This window comes from Sebastes fasciatus, chromosome 18 (assembly GCF_043250625.1).
Source record: "Sebastes fasciatus isolate fSebFas1 chromosome 18, fSebFas1.pri, whole genome shotgun sequence".
Lineage (NCBI taxonomy): Eukaryota > Metazoa > Chordata > Actinopteri > Perciformes > Sebastidae > Sebastes > Sebastes fasciatus.
In genome coordinates this window covers 22,552,793-22,570,454 of record NC_133812.1, presented here as the reverse complement: position 1 = coordinate 22,570,454, position 17,662 = coordinate 22,552,793, and the positions used below count along the sequence as shown (strand labels likewise).

Genomic DNA, 17,662 nt, shown 5'->3' with positions numbered 1-17,662 from the left:
TGTGAACACGACCTCAGACCTAAACCAGATGCGTCAAATTTGCCACAAACCTCAAACGAACAACTATCGACTGACATGACGTTTGGTCAGTGTGATAGATTATAGATGTAGTATTAGCCACAGCAGCCATCGCCTCTCTTTACAATCCCGCCAAAGGTGAACGGCTTTTTCGTGTTTTCTTAGGATGTACACCACTAAACGAAGCCTCTGTTGCTGCGTTGGACTTCTTCGTCAGTTTGGTAGACGGACTGTTGTCTTTTAAATGTTGTTTTCAGCTCCTTTACCTTCTCTCTTGTGTCAGAAGGGGGTTGGATGTCTGTGTATTTGATTGGATAGAAATTTAAACTGGTTTACAAAGTGACTTTGTGTTATCAAATTTATGTTCTTTGAACCTTTAGTAAGTCAAGAAACAGATAGCGAGCTACTGGTAGCTTGCAAGCTACTGAAGGAGAGGCCAAGAGGCTTAAACAATTGGCCTCCCCTCAACTTAAGAGAAAAAATACTATACTAAACTAATAAATAAATAAAACCTGATTTAAAAAAACAAACTAACAAAGATATAATTTGCACTTACTCTGGACAAAAGAGTTATGAGTGCCGCGCGTTCGTTTTGTTATTTGGTCCACGTAATAAAGCTCAAAAAGCAGTATGTGTGTGTGAAGGGAAATGGACTGGGCTTCAGTGACACCAAACCCTCATCCGACACCTGATAAGGAGCTGGAGCGCAGCATGGACACCAGCAGGCACGGAGCCAAAGATACTCGGCGGCGGCACATTCGAGCGATGAGCGCTGAGAGTGCTGAGAGGTGAGAGGCATGTGTGGAAAGGGGAAAGGCTGATGTCTTCACATTAAGCCTATCAGAGGTTTCCTGTGTGTGTGTGTGTGTGTGTGTGTCAAGCATCTATGAGTGTGTGTGTGTGTGTGTGTTCAAATTCACCATATACATAATGTTAATTCAAGTCTTTCTGTAGCCTTCTTTCTCAACGTTTTGCTCCTTTTTTAATGTTTGAAATGGTGATCATCATTATCATTTGAATGCTAATAAACTTACTTGAAAATAAGACGTATTAAAGTGTAAATATATGAACAGATGGAAGTAAAATCACACCATATTAGACTCTGTGCTTAGACCATGGTTGCATCCTCAATAAATCCAGTGCTGATGGTTTTATAGTGTTACCAATACTCCTTCCTTCAGTGGCTGTTTTGACCTGTGCTTATTGATTTTCTCCACAGAAGGAGTCAATGCAGGGATGAGCACTACCGCTGCAGCAAAGAGGGTCAGGAAGTTTACAGCCAAAGGAGGGAGGGAAGGATTTCTACTACGCACACACATACAGAGGAGGAATCAAAGAGAAGAGGAGGCAAGAAGGAAGGTTTCTCTCTCATGGGGAGCTGGTTTATTTTTAACCCGTGGCCTAAGATAACATTTTAAAAATATAATATCTGTGATTTGGGATGCAGTGAAAGAATTAATGTAATCTTATGCAGACTAGCATGTACTGTAATCTGTGTTTGCTTTGTTATCCCTCCTTGACAAATGCAGAAAATTCAATTAAAAAGGCATCTTGGCTAGTGGATTCTCTCGTGCTGGTGGTATAATTGCCCACAATGGATTAGTTACTGGCATTTAAAGGAAAACAACCATGTAAACTAAAAGAAGAGAAGTAAGTAATAAGTAGTCTTAAGTAATCTTTAACATAGCCTGAGGCATTGTAGCCTGTTTAAGCACCCATCCATCACAAGAAAATACAATGATCCATGACACAGAACCTGCAAACATACAATCAACAAAGAAGACTAGATCCTCTTAAAGAGATAACAGTGGATGGGAAGGACCTGATGAAAGTTTAATGACCACATTTTTAAAAGGGTACGAATAATTATATAGTTGGCGCGCAGATCGGTCTGTAATTCTAGTAGCTTTATCTTCTGAAGTCAACAGACATTGTTAAGAGTAAAACATTGTTTTTTTTCATCATATGGATATAAATTGCTCCAGCAACCACGTCTCACATCTCCTGCTTATGTGCTTTGTCCTGCAATTGTGTTTAATTGATGTTTTATGTCTCAAATCTTCAACGTAAAGCTCCAAGACTTAATATCTTTAAACATTAGAGCTGCTGCAACTTGTTTTGCTTGGGTGTTTGATTGTCATTGTAGTTTGACACCATATTTATCTGCTGAAGAGGGAACACTTCTCACCTGTGCTAACCTCAAATCTCATTTTAACACGTGTACCTACAAGATGATTTTGTAACATCACGACTGGTTTGTAAGCCAATCGTTGTCCAGTATGCAACTCAAACTGAAAGTGTGACTGAAACCTGAAACCTCCAGTGCACATACACTGACTTTTAGTGAAGTAGGAAACATTGTGTGTCCAGCAGTTAAACTGGGAGGCTCTCACTGAAGCCAGTCTTTGGTTTGTCCGTTCTGGGCTACTGTAGAAACATGGCAGAGCGAAATGGCGGACTTCGTGAGGAGGACCCGCTCCCTATGTAGATATGAAGGGCTCATTCTAAGCAAAACAAAAACACGATTCTTAGTTAATGAAAACATAGTTTTGAGTATTATATTCCATTTCTGCTAATAGATCCCCTGAAATGTTACACACTGTTCCTTTAAGTGAGAAGTACTGTGTACTTATGTAAGGATTTTTGACTAGGTTATTGAATATTTTGTCTTCAACCATTTCTGGAGGGGATCTTTGAGTAAACTAACGGGCGATGAAGTTTGTATTGGCTTTAAGACGAGCAAATGGAGAAAAAAAAGCACAATAGTATGACTATCGACACTACCATGATGTCATCAGCATACAGTAATGTTTGGAACTGGGAGAGTGGGTGAATAAGATGATATCTATATACTGTAAGTGGACTGGGTTGACGGTTTGATTTCTGGCTCCTGTCCACATGTCCAAGTATCACAGAGAGAACTCCAAATCGATCCCAATAGTTTTGCATTGAAAAGCACTTTAAGTAGAAGCACTATAGATGGAGTCTGACCATTTAAATAGAGTAGAAATGTCCATTAAGAAAAGGGCCAAGAAGATATTTGTCTGAGATATCATGTAAATTCTTTTCTAACTTTACGATGCAACAGAAGTTCTTATGCATTTCTTATACCCCCGCGACAACGTAGTCGGGGGTGTATAGCGCTCCGCTTGTCCGTCCTTCCGTCCGTTTGTCCGTCCGTCCTTCCATCCTTCCATCCTTCCGTCCTTCTGTCCGTTCGTGTATCACACTTTTGTTTCCGGAGTAGAACTCGGAAACTATTAACTTAGAAACTTCCAATTTGGTATGATGGTTGATAGTGTGGTCTTGTTATGCCTTTTGGGGGTTTGAAGTCCAGGGTGCCCCAAGTTTTGAAATTTTGGCCAAAAACTGTGATTTTGTTTTTACTTCAATTTCGTTTCCGGAGTACAACTCGGAAGCTATTTAACTTAGGAACCTAAAATTTGGTATGATGGTTGACAGTGTGGTCTAGTTGTGCCTTTTGGTGGTTAGAAGTCCAGGGTGCCCAAAATTTTGCCCCAAAACTGTGATTCTTTCGACTTCAATTTCGTTAGTTCCAAAAGGGCAAAACCTTTGGCCCTACTTTAGTAGGGGTCAAGCAGTGAGCGTGGGTTTGTGAGCCATGGTCACTTTTGCCTTGTTTTGTATATCTGCTCACTATCACATAGCTTTGAACCAATGTAGCTCATGCATTGATTGTCTTGATTGTCAGCTCTAGGCAGATGGAGGCGGGCAGGTCAGTACTACTACTACTGCTAATCATCAGCCAGTGGAGGAGACTGCTGTGTAGACATAACACTAATGTGAGGATAGAGAGCACTGTCAACATACAGCCATGGTACTGATGGAAGTGTGTGTGTGTGTGTGTGTGTGTGTGTGTTAGGAGGCATTAGATTTCACCTACAGTACTGTACATGCACTTTTGCTAGCACGTGTTGCAACTACACATGCTTATACTGACCCCTACTGTTTGAAAATGGTCCATACAACTTTCCTCTACACAGCTTTTCCATTGTCACTTCTCTCTTTAGGATTCAGGGGTCAATTTGTTTGGGAAAGGATTAAGGAAACGTTTTTAAACATTGTTAAACTGCCCTTAGCTCTCCAGTATATAACTTTTTGAATACTTTATGTTTTATGTCTTTGTGGGTTGTGGAATGTAACCAAGAACATTTACTCAAGTATATTTCTACTCGCACTATATGTCAGAGAGAAATAATAATAATAATAAAAGTAATAGTAATAATAATAATAAAAGTAAGAATAATCCAGTAATATTTGATATGATAATACAACTCTGACCGGGGCCATTGTGACGCATAATAAATACTTTTACCTACTTTTACTTTACTTTAGCTTAAGTACATTTTGCTGATAATACCTTGAATGCAGGACTTTTAATGTATCTATTAATGACTTTTATGGGATTATTTTCACACTGTGGTCTTTGAAAACAAACATTTAATCAGTTTCAATAAAAATAATATGCCATTGACAGAATTAAAATATAAAACTAAAAATCGAAAGGGCATCCTACTGCATGTTTACACCTTTGTGTGTATGTGCGTGTGTGTGTGTATATGTGTGTGTGTCTATGGGGGGCTACAGAGTTGCTTAATCATTACCAGTGTTCCCGTGCAAAAGCACAACAAACTGCCTAATTAATGGAGCGTCCAACATTCCTGGCTTTTATACCGTGACACAAAGGAAGCCTTTCTGTGACTCCGCTATAAATCAGTGACCGCAGTCAGTCAGCGACACCTCAGCACAATGTAACCGTGATGTTTCTGTAGCGGCCACAGCCACGGTGGCGACTCAACAATCAAAACGTTTCTGCTTTTTAGGTATTGTTGCACTAAAATCGAGCATGAAGAGAGGTTAACTGTTAACCAGCAGCAACGCGTTAGCCAATCAGCAACAGTCATGTAGATGGATGTACCAGTGTCTGCTAGGAAACAATAGGTTTTAACAGAAGACATTTGTAGAGACTTTTTGTTTGAGCACCTTTTCATACTTTATTAAAAGTAGACAAGACATGTGAGCCCCTCTGAATTATTTTAATCTTGTTTACTGAGCAGAAGAAGAATTTAATTAGGTTTCACTTAACTAGTGCACCTGCAGTTTAAGCCTCAGAGGGGTATAAAGAGCACTCGGGTACATGCATGGGCTCACAGCAGGCCGATCTTTGTGCCAAACGTGTCGTCCCACTGAGTGCAGGTTGTAATCAGAACGGGCAGCTGGTGAAAGCAGCGAAACAAAACGATCAGAGCAGCTGATCAAGTGCTGAAAGTGTGATCAAGAAAGAAATCTAGAGGATATGTTCCAATAGATCCAAACCAGTTGGTATGTTTGCAATGTTTAAATGATCAAGACTGCTCTTGACAAATGCATCAGACTTTACTATCAGAGGTACATTTGGTGTTGTGGCTCACATCAAACACATGGATAAAACAAATAATTGATTATTAAACGATAAGTAGATTTTGATAATCAATTATCATTTTGTCATTTTTTCAAGCAAAAATGTCAAAACATCCTCTGGTTTCAGCTTCTCAAATGTGAGGATTTGCTGCTTTTCTCTGTTTTATATCATTTAAACTGAATATCTTTGTGCTTTTGGACTGTTGGTCGGACAAAACAAGATGTATGAAGAAGCTGTTAGTTGTAGCCCTCATTGTAAATTTAATTATCTTTGGCCTTTTGTTTGTTGATCAAACAATACTTACACTTAATTAACAAAATGATTAATCTAGAAAATAATCAACATCCATGTGGTAATTACTCGTTAGTTGCAACTAACGGTTATTTTCATTGTCGATTAATCTTTCAATTATTTTCTTGAGTAATCGATTAGTTGTTTGGTCTATAAAATGTCTGAAAATGGTGGAAAATGTCGATCAGTGTTTCCCAAAGCCCAAGTTGACGTCCTCAAATGTCTTGATTTGTCCACAACTCAAGGATATTCAGTTTACTGTCGTAGAGGAGTAAAGAAACCAGAAAATATTCACATTTAAGAAGCTGAAATCAGAGAATTTTTACTTTTTTTTTCTTTGAAAATTACTCAAACTGTTAAATTGTTTATCAAAATTGTTGGCAGTTAATTTAATAGTTGACAACTAATTGATTAATCGTTGCAGCTCTAAGGTATTTAAGTCACTTGTCAAGCAAAAATGTTAAATATTCTGACAAAATCCCCCAGAAAACAACAACAAACAAACAAAAACAAATTTCAGAAATTGCAGTTATTCCGGCAGCATAAACGTGCTGAGAAACTACAGTATTCTCCGGCCATGTGCATCAATAATGATAATAACAATAATTATACTTTATTTTTATAGCACCTTTCATACATACAAATTGTATAAAACATATATACACATACAAATATACAATTTAAAAGGTTGCAGTCAGACCGGTATTCACGACACTTCCAATCCATTGATTTTCAATTTTATGAGTTCCCTCTTTGTATGTTTTAGAAACAAAACCTTTGATGGAATATCTCAATAAGTGATAACAAGATGAATGTCTATATGAGAGGATTGTTGCGAGCAGCAGCAGATGTGAGGAGAGAGCATCCAGGGAGGGGGAGGAAGAGGAGTTTGGGGGGAGGAAGAGGAGTGTGGGTGTCTGGTGACAGAGAGCTGTCGTTTCCATCAGCCTCATTAGTTAATTATATTGTCAGGGATCCCATTAGTGTTTTTACAGTTCACTGAACTCCTCCCTTTGTATCAACATCTAGTGTGTGTGTGTATGTGTGTGTGTGTGTGTGTGTGTGCCTTGTTAGACAATATAGATGTCTGTTTACCACATGGGCACGCTGAAAAAAGTACCTTTATTTATGTTGATGGTTTTGGTACCAATTTCGACACCCTCCCTTATACAGTAACAAAATATAGTTTGTTGTTTTGCAGAAACAATATTTTAAGTAGACAAATAATCAATACGAAAAATCATTTTATCAGGGATTTTTTTATAAGATGCTTTGATCAAAGATCAAGCATCATTGTATTTGGAGGCTAAAGCATATGAGTAATGAGTAATGAGTAATGGATCAAGTCTAGTTGAGAAGCACTTTTCCCTTGGACTAACTGGTTTTCCATTAGGCTGATAATAATCGAATTGCTGCTTCGTTTCACTTCATTAATTTTATTTGAATTGCTGTAAAAATTAGAGATGTGGGCAGTGATTCCTGGAACCTGCTAAACCATAGACTTCCCTTAAATTATGTTTAAAAAACCCACTTCTTTATTAACCTAAAGCCTAAAGAAATGATCAGAGAGATAATCAACCACTTAGGTGATTTACTGGTAAAAGAAAGTGTTAGAAAACAAGGGTTTGTCTCATTTCACAATGAAAAGATGAATTAAAGAGTTTATTTCCCAGAGAGCGGATGCAGCAGTTTTCTGTCTTCCATGTTTTAGTGGTCAATTAAAATAAATGAAGTGTAGTGTGGTGAAGTCTTTTCAGCAAATTTAAATAGCCTCTTTAAGCTTTATAGCCTCTGTATCGAAGCTTGAAATTCAGTGTTATGACTTTTTCTGCTATGACATTATGAGTTTATATGGTACATAAAACTAATATTCCCCAAGCAGTGAAGAATACTTCAGGAGGTCACCCTGCCTTAAAGAGTTGCTAACGCAGATGAAGACGCTCTTTGAGAAGTTTTTGACATGTAAATGTTTGTAGAGCCACCGCAAATCAAACAAAATCTGGGCTTTCAAAGGCCTTCAAAAAATCAATTTCTGCTAAATGTGTCCTCAAAATCAAACTTGAACCTGTTCTCAGTCATTCCAGTGCAGTTTGTAACTCATGATAACGGCTGTATTATAATGGTGGATGTGTATGATAGTGGCTATATAATGATCAGACTATGTAAAAGACATTGTAATTGTGGTCAGAATTTAGTGTAGGTGATGAAACGGACCACTAGGGTGCACTATCATTCTACATGAAGACATTTACAGATGTCTAAATAGTTTACAAGCTATTCAGGATACTTTTTGCATGGGACTGGGCCAATATTTAAAGGGAGTGAAACAAAACATCAATGAACATTATGTTTTCTATGACCGACCTTGCACCAGGGCCATGATGCATCTTTTAGGGTTAAAAAAAATATTGTTTTAATAATATTTGACTTAAATACTCTCTTACTCACGATGAGTCATACCTTTATTTATTGCTCTGAATTATAATTCTAACCATAAACACCCACAACCTTGTGGATATTCAGTTATTACAGATAATCTGTCTAAATCAGTGAAACAAGTCCAGGAGGAGAGGTGATTTCCAAACCACAATCTTCATAGTTTTAGCAATTAACACTTGTGATAAAACTGTTCTGAGAGGACGACCAAACAAAAAGAAACTGATAACTACCTGATTTTTAAAGCATACAGCATCAAATTCAAGATCTGGGTGAACACAAATCTGAATATACAGTCTTTTAAGTGAATTTTATTACAAATAATAAATAAGTTGTTGCACTAAAACTTTGATGTTTAACGCCAAAGAGAAAAACAGATTTGGAATTTGTTATTATGATATAATTGCAATAACGACTCTTATTCATGAAGCACCTATAAAAACAGATAAATAGAAATGTTGTCGACAAGAATAATCAGAAACATCAACAATTCATTACGTCCATATGTAAAGATACAAATCACCAATAATAATTGAACAATAAGAACATAAAAGTCTGTGTGAATGGTCTACATCATGGAAAGAGAGTAGTTTAGGGCACCCAATCACAAAAGTAAAACACGTGCTAAGTCAGGGGTCTCAAACTCGCGGCCCGCGGGCCAATTGCGGCCCGCAAGACGATATTTTGTGGCCCCCACCTTGATATGAAAGTTTAATGTTAGTGCGGCCCGCAAATTTTTTTTTTTTTATAAAGTTTTTTATAAAGTTTTTTTTGGGGGCATTTTTTCATTTTTATTGACAGGACAGTGGATAGAGTCTTGGAAAGGGGGGAGAGAGAGAGTGGATGCGGAAAGGGCCACAGGCCGGATTCGAACCCGGGCCGCCGCGGTCAGGACCAAGTCTTGTTACATGGGCGCCCGCTCTACCAACTGAGCTAACCAGGCGCCCTCGGCCCGCGAGTTTTATGTGAATGGCAGTTTGCCGTTGAAGGTCCCTTTGTTGCGCGAGCCCGAGCTGAACGAACCTACCAATCACAGTGGGGTATATGGCTCCCGGGGACGGGCAATCGGCCGGGCTTGATGCAAGCAGAGAAACATTTCACAACAACTGTGGCGGCGCCCGTGTAACATCGCATAAGCTTGATTAAAGCTTGATTTATACTTCTGCGTTGAATCGACGCCGTAGCCTGACGTGCACCTCTCCAGAAATGTAACTACACGTCGCGGCGACGCAGACCGCAACAGCTGTGATTGGTCCAGTCTCTCAGCGATGCTGAGCGGCCAGGACCAAGTTCTACTTCTCTCTGCCTCCATCTTTTCAATGTTTGTTCACACAAATCCACTCAGATATATTTTCTCTTTTCGGCGTTGCAGTAATGTCAGTAAAAGTTCTGTGGTTCAACAGTTATTAGCTCCAACTCCGCTCAGTTTCTGTTTGTAGTACAAGAAGAAGAAGGAAACTCATAGAGACGCCGCCGCCAACTAGCGGTTTGGTGGTGTAATTGCAGAGCAACACAAACACAGCAGGCACAACTTTATTGCGGAGTGACACCAAGTGGAATGAATATATATCTTGTCACACAGCCCCAATCATGTCTTTTTCAAAGCCTGCAGTGAAGAGAAAGGTTGGTGACGAGCACAGACAATTTCAGGAAAAGTGGGAGACGCAATAGAGGCCATGTTCAGAAGAACCGTTCATGTTCTTCAATGTTCCATTAATGTTCAGGACAGTTCATGTTCAGAAGAACCCATTCAAGTTAAAGAACTGTTAATAATGACGTTTGAGAAGATTGTTTTTTTTTTTAACAAAGCTTTTTTTGTGGAATACCTGATGCGGCCCAGCCTCACCCAGACTCTGCCTCCAGCGGCCCCCAGGTAAATTGAGTTTGAGACCACTGTGCTAAGTGGAATAAATAATGATGTATTAATTGAAATAAAACAAGCAATGTGAAAACATGAGGCACCATGAGGAGGGAACTGCTTTGAGCTGTCTGGCCCTCAACTTTTCTGTTTTGGTTCACTCTCACTGCTCTCATAGCGTCGACTTCAGCTGTAAGAGGCTCAAGAAACCCACTGTACACTACCTGCTCAGCACCAAACAGCAGACAGACACAGTAAGCGACTAGCTGGTAAACATAGTGAACCATTTAGCAGCTAAAGAGACAGACATTTCTCTCAGGAGTTGATGGAAACCAAAACAGAACTAAAAGTAGAGTGAATATTGGCTTCCAGAAGCATGTTCAGGGCCCCCACAGTACAAAGTGCACCAATGACTACACAGCACACTTTGTGTCATCAGGAGCCAAACGAATAGAACAAGTTAATATAATAAAATGTCTGAGCCTGAAGCTGCTGACTCATCTCTTGTTGACCAGAGTATAAAACAGACCAAACCGTGGGCAATAATAAGCTTTTAATCTGTCGAGGAGCAACAACTCATCTGCAAAATGAAACTCGACCAAACCATTAAATGGCTTTTAACTTTGCTGAGAGGAAACACAATCGCTTGATTTTTTTACGGATTCCCAGGACGGCTTGCGTTGTAGAGAAAAATAATCTCCGAATTTATCTGAATCTGATTTGAACCGAGCGGACCTCGACATGATTTTTGTAATGAGATTTAATAACTTTCTCTTATTGAAGTCTTTCATTGGAGAAGGAATGAATGCGATGGGCAGATGTGGCTTTGCTGGAGATGAGATGAATAATGGGGTTTTATTGACTGTGGCTATATTTTGAACATGAACCCAAAGACCGAACCAAGGGGGGAAAAAAAAGAACATCATTTTCATTCTCTGCATATTGTACATCAAACCAGAAACATCTTAACAACACAATGCGGAATTAAAAAAACAAAACTTTTTTTAAATTCATAGTTGAGTGGTGGCATGGGCTTTGGGGTTGCTAGCTGTTTTTTTTCCCATCCAGGATGGTTTTAATTACTTTTCAGAAGAGCAGCATTACTCCCACATCACAACGTGTACCGGGAGAGAATGCCAGGCACGGCGCTCTCCAGCAATAAATAACCTCTTCAGGCTTTTACAGGAAACCAGCAGCAGAAAATCCAAGGGACTGACACACACACACTCTCTGCAGCCTTCCTCGCTGCTATCTTTAACACACACACACACATACACACTTGCAATGTCTCACACACACTCTTCAACCTTTTCTTTTCGGCCAGTCTCTCGCCTTCTTCCCCTATCATTACTTCCTTTGCCATTTTCTTGTGTTAAATCTCTAAGTACCCTTCAGTCCAGTCACACAGGCTGCTTGACACTGCTGCCGCTAGAAAGTCTTGGAGGAATCGTTACTTTAAGTATGTCCAGTATCTGAAAGTAATCGAACCGGACAGAAGCTATTGAAATCAACGTATATTGAAATCAGGCATTGAAATCTTAAAATCGATCCACTACAAAACTGAATTGAGAGTTAAATAGTAGCCTGTTATTGAGTGTTTTTGTGACAATGGGCCTCATGCAGCAACATTGTCTTAAGTTTCTCTTATATTTGCTGTTAAAGCTAGGGTTGGTAATCTTGAGAAATTAGCAAGAGTACGCTAGATTTTAAAAATGTTCCAACCGAAAAACCGAGCCCAGTGTTGCCAACTCTTATCCAATGAAAGTAGTTAGCAGCACTAGCTACAAAAGTCCCTAAATCTAGCAAGAAAGTCGGCAAGTTGGCAACACTAACAGTCCGTCTGTTCAGGTCTCCCTCCAAAGCCACTCCCCCGCAATTATCATTATGAATGTAAATGGTGAACATGGCTATTGTTAGTACTCACAGCTGACTCAGGCAGGTAGACAGACAGCTAGATAGCCTGTCCAATCATTACATTCGGATTGATTGAAATTAACCATCCAGATCTGCTCTTACCCAGGTGTGCTGAATGATGAATCCCACTTGCTCATAAATTGGAGGCGTGTGGCTGATTGTTTATTATTAGCATAGGTAACGCCCCCTAAACTCTATATACTGTATGGGCAGGTGTTGTGCCAAATGCCAATACTCTGGTACATGCCCATGAATTGGAGAGATGCCACCAAATAAAGACTGCAAGAAGAAGAACTGCAGCAGTAGTGAAATATACAGTAGGTAGTGGTACTGTTAAATAAAATTAAACAATGTAAATTTCCAGAGCGTCAGTACTGGTGTTACAGGAAAACCAAAGGCCTGGATGGCCACAGCATCTAAGAGCAGTATGTAAACCATTCATAAGCTGAACACATGCACACAATATCATCTAAGGGTTTTTATCGTCTTAATTGGGATCAATGGACCAATAGCATTTCTTTAAGAATCCAATCATCATAATTACTCTAAAACACATAATATAAATTTGATTATTTGATATTCATGTGGTTTTTTTTTATGTTCCTCAAAATTCCTTGCGTTGTGGACAGTCAATTTGTGGACTGTAAGAACAAGATGTTTTTTTCATATCTTGGTAAGAGTGCTCTCGACCACTCGTAAACTTTTCTCTTACCTAAGAGAAGAACAAAAATAAGAAAACATTGGTGAATCCCAGCAGCCAATGGGTACTAACAAAATAAGAACAAATCGGTGCTCCATGCTAACACTTTCACATGCTGTAGTTAGTGATAACGAAAATAGTCTTATCCAAAAGATATTCATCTTATCCAAAAGAACACTAACCATTTAATTAAAAACCTTCTTCATGGCTGGATGCCACTGGGTGTAAAATAAATACTACAGTCCCTATCGGTGTATGATTTGAGTGAGCTGATCTTTCATTGTTATGTTAATATAAAACACCTGCCTGTCTTGTATTTCCTCCTCTTCATTGGGCCACTGCAGCACTCACTGTACCGTGAGGTAAAAAAAACAGCCAGGAAACAAACTGATGTTGTTGTCGACCTTTTTTGTTATTTTTTTTACAGCTGTGAAATAGAGAATAATTTTCTTTTTAACTTTACTTGTGGTTTAATTTGCAAATATAGTTGTAAATACCTACAATATCTAAGAATATGAACAGAATAGCCCAATTTAACTAATAGGGCTGCAACTAAAGATTATTTTCATTGTCAATCAGTGTTTCCCAAAGCCCAAGATGATGTCCTCAAATGTCTTGTTTTGTCCCCAACTCAAAGATATTTAGTTTACTGTCATAGAGGAGTAAAGAAATCAGACAATATTCACATTTAAGAAGCTGGAATCAGAGTCTTTTTTTCTTAAAAAATTGCTAAAACCGATTGACCGACTATCAAAATAGTTGGTGATTAATTTAATAGTTGACAACTAATCGATTAATCGTTGCAGCTCTAATTACGAAGTCAGATTTTCCAAAATATATGTTGATATATTTAATAAATAATAAATTGTACACCAGCAACTTAGTAAAAAATCTTCAAAATTATACATATTTAAATAGTATATAAACATAGAATTGAATTGAAGAGATTGTCACCAATACTTGATCCAGCTATTTGAGTCAGTATCGGCCTGATATCTGATCTGTATTGGTGCATCCCTGACTTAAAAAAGACTTCTGTCTACTGGGATAAGCCCAGCTCAATAAATTACGGCATAGATACAGACTATAAAAGTCCAAGAATAAATAAATAAGTTGCTATAATAAAAGTGATTTAAAAGATGATACTGACTCTGTCAACTTGAGATCCTCAGGCATGTCGGTCTAAATGTCTTTATTCTGGATAGAGGAACAGTCAGAGAGGCCGTGGCTGAAGATCAAGGTTGCCTGCAAGCTTATAAAACATTAGAAAGGTAGTTTAAGTCAAAAACTCTTGAGATGCTCAACTAGGGTACATATTTAACGCTTTCATTTTAGTAGAAATTATCAATAGTTCTGGTCACAGTGGAACTGTTCCTGTGCTTTTTGATTAAATTAGGCAAACGGGTCATTGCAGAGGTAAAGATGAGATGAATTAAAAGCATTTATAACCCTCTGCCCACACAACACCCTTATATCTAAAAGCATCAGTCTATTAAAACCGGCTGAATCAATTAAGTCCCTGACTCGTCGCTGCGACAATTAAATTACAAGAAGTAAACAGTTCCCACACGGGGTCAGAATGTCAAACCAGCTACCCAAAATGCAAAGCAGTGCCCTCCGTGGCACCTCATGTGCCAGGTTGCCACAATAAGAGTAATAACTTCCCACTCTCACTTCTATAAAGCTGCCAGCACGTGACGCCTGCCCTATCCCATGCCTTCGGAGGTAAACGTGAACCTCTGACCTTTGGCAAGACCCCTCCAGCCTGGAGGTCAGGCAGTTTTGATTCCTTGTTTTGATGCTCAACGTTGGGGAAACAGTAATTGACGTATTTGTTTATTAACTGTTATAAACAGTTCGTTGGGATGCTGCTCGGCCCTAAAAGTTCATTTTGCAGGGAGCTTGGGGCTTTTATCTGGGATGTGTAATAGCAGTGGATCAGTCCTTGGATTTTTGGCAGCTGTACTGTCATATATGAGCTTTAATACAGATTATGTAACATGTTAGCCATGAACCAATGTAACCTGCAGTGAAATGGAGGGCAGCTCTTTGGGGTCATGATGAGTTTTGAAGGGGCCATAACCTTCTGTGTACCTCTTACTGATGGATCCATCTCTCCCTGGTCACAGAGGACTTCTCCTTTCGCCGGGCCAGCTGTTTCCGCACTAAAATCACGGTCTCCATGCACATCAACACTGTGTTTATAATATAGTTACTGTAAACTTGCAAGTGACACCATACTTTGCTTATGGTGTAATATATATATTCCCTTGGGCTATATTTCTGGGGTTCCAGTGTAGCCAGAGGATATCCAGGCCAAGACTTCTTCTTCTGTGCGCTGCTCATTGTTTACAGCCTGATTAGCTGAGAGACGACGTTTACGACCGGATTGTTTCACAAGTAGCCAGTTTACAAACTCATTTTAAACCAACAAAGATAAAAATCATCGTGGAAACAGGCTATTTTGTGAACATATGTACCATCGACAACATCAACAAGCGTGATTACGCCGTGTCACTTCTCGTGCATGTTTTTCTGACAAAACGTAGTTTGGAGATCAGACATTCTCATCTGGGATTCCTCCCGGTGAAAGATCTTGTAGTATGTGACCCACAGTCGCCGGTCAGTCTTGTAATGTGAAAACCAAAACAGCTTAAAGACGCCTGATTACAAGACAGTAAGTTGTGTAGTGTGAACAGTACAGCGATCTGATGAGTGTAGTGTGACCTCGGCTTTTATATGTTATTTTGCGTGAGTCCAGTCGCCAGGTTGAAATACCAGGATTTTCCTTTAACAATGATCATGATCGTTTCTTAACCTTAACCATGTAGTAATTTTAACCGAAACCATGCTCTTTCCCTTAACAATTAATTTGTGCTTAAACCTAACGTTGACTGTTGGTAGGTAACAGGAAGTTCACTTCTCTCTAGTGCTCTCTTGCAGTGTTGTAGTACTCAAGATCGGTCTTGGTCTCGAGGCCTGTCTCAAGACCACGTCTTGGTCTTGTCTCGGTCTCTATACACTCTGGTCTTGGTCATGACTTGGTCTCGGTTTAGGTGGTCTTGACTACAACACTGCTCTCTTGTGTCAAAATCCGACACTATTACCTTCTTTGCTCCTGGTGGTGAAGACGTCTTCGTCCCTTGAACGTAAACATGTGTCAGTTTGCTGCCATGACTGATGCTGTCATTTTTCTTGGGAGGCCAGTCTCCCCCATTTCCTCTCATAGGGACTCACAGAGAGTTGAGATGAAGCACCTCCAAAAGGCTTTTTTGACAAAGAAGCACAAGCTATAACTGCTCTTCTGTTTTTGGGCGCAAATTGAGAATCTCTGCTCAGTTGGGATTTCTATTCACCTCAGTTTGCACACTAATGGAAAAAACTTTGCTCAGACCAGTGGGTAGACTGAGGATAGATCTTGAGCCACTGACTTGGCAAATAAAAGAAGCTGAAACCCCCTACAGCTCCATCACTGGGGTGAAAGATTATCAAGTAAGATCTGAGTAGAAATAATACACCTTGGGTACAAAAGTGCAAAAGAATAATTTCTGCTGACGGGTATCTTCGTGCCGCCGCGGTGAAGTGGCGAGATTATGAAACGACTGGGTCCAAATCTCTGTAATGTTCATTCGTTATGTGCCATCACGACAACTGAGGGTTAAAAGCCCAATTTCAGAGGCAAATTGCTCCTTCAGGTTCCCATAAACCAAATGAAAGATGGGAGAAGCCATAGTCACATCTCCTCCTGGCACAAATTGCACCCTGCAACCCGCGGAGCTCTGATGCAGGTTTGGTCAGAATGTAAAGACTGAAGTCCATTACCTGGTACTGTCAAATGAGCTTCTGAAGACCGCGCAGACACAAAATGTAATCACCGAAATTGGATTTTAAGAGGTGAGGCATCGTAATTCTGACCGATTATCTCGCCGGGTGTGGCGCTGGTCCGTGACTGGCTTTTCTTTTCTTTTTTTCTTCAGAGAAAATTGCGAGGGTGAAAATGCTCTGTGAGACGCACACACTCTGTCCTCCTGCCTCCTGGGAGAGCAGGTGTAGAGGGGGAATTGAATCTGGAGAAAGTATTCCAGCTACTAGAGCTTATAAATGGTGCATTATGTTCTATATTACTTCTCTAATTGCAACAGAGAATATTCTTGCTTTTCAAAATGTTTTTTCTCTAAGGATGTTGCATCTGAGCTGCAGCACTGAGGAACCTGCTGATGCACGTCATCGAGGCATCACGGCTTGCAGGAACCTGCTACATTAACAATAGGAGCGCTGCAATTAGCAGAAACCAAATTGACATGATGATGTAGAAGCGCAATGGTGCACTTTTGTACAGCGACAGTTTGTGTTTGTCTTTGAAAGTAATTATGTAAACTCAAAAGTGCAAGTGATGTTTTGTTTTCAGGTGTATACCTGAAAACAGGTATACACCTACTGTGTATGCGTATGCATACACAGTAGGGACGTCACGAGAACCGATAATTAGGCACCAAGTTGATGCCAAAATTCGGAAAACACTGTAGAACGCCGTGATTGACCAATCAGAATCGAGTATTCAACTAAGCCGTGTAATAACGGTTAACGTTAACTAGCTCTTGTCCTACATCATGACGTGTTCAAATGTAATCTTGTAAAATGTAGTTTTTTTGCAAGAAACTTGATGTTTTGACAGCAATATAAAATGGATAATAGACGGAATTATGACCTGTTTAACTTCCTAACTAATACCAGTATGCAAACGATAGTTGAATTCATTCAACCTTTTATTTACACTCAGAAAAAACACACTGAGGAACAAGAGTAACAACTCTCAAATCAAAAGAAAGCAAAAAAAGAGAGTTGAAACTAGTAAAGTCATCATGTATTTCTGCCATTTGCTTGATATTATTTACAATAATGCAGACAATGGAGACCCTGGATTTAGCCTTGCTGGCTGATTCAACAGTGTCATCAGAATAATTTGCCTTTGCACAATCCCTGAAATAATATTAAATATGTATTACATTGTTTGTTTTCCGCA

General features: G+C 39.4%; 1 long non-coding RNA gene across 1 annotated transcript; it reads left to right on the top strand.

Moving 5' to 3' along the window:
* The first annotated feature begins 669 nt into the window (after positions 1-669).
* Positions 670-1,581, top strand: LOC141756121 (uncharacterized). Its single transcript, XR_012591403.1, has 2 exons — positions 670-806; positions 1,238-1,581. It is a non-coding gene; the product is annotated as an uncharacterized LOC141756121 (long non-coding RNA).
* The last annotated feature ends 16,081 nt before the right edge of the window (positions 1,582-17,662 follow it).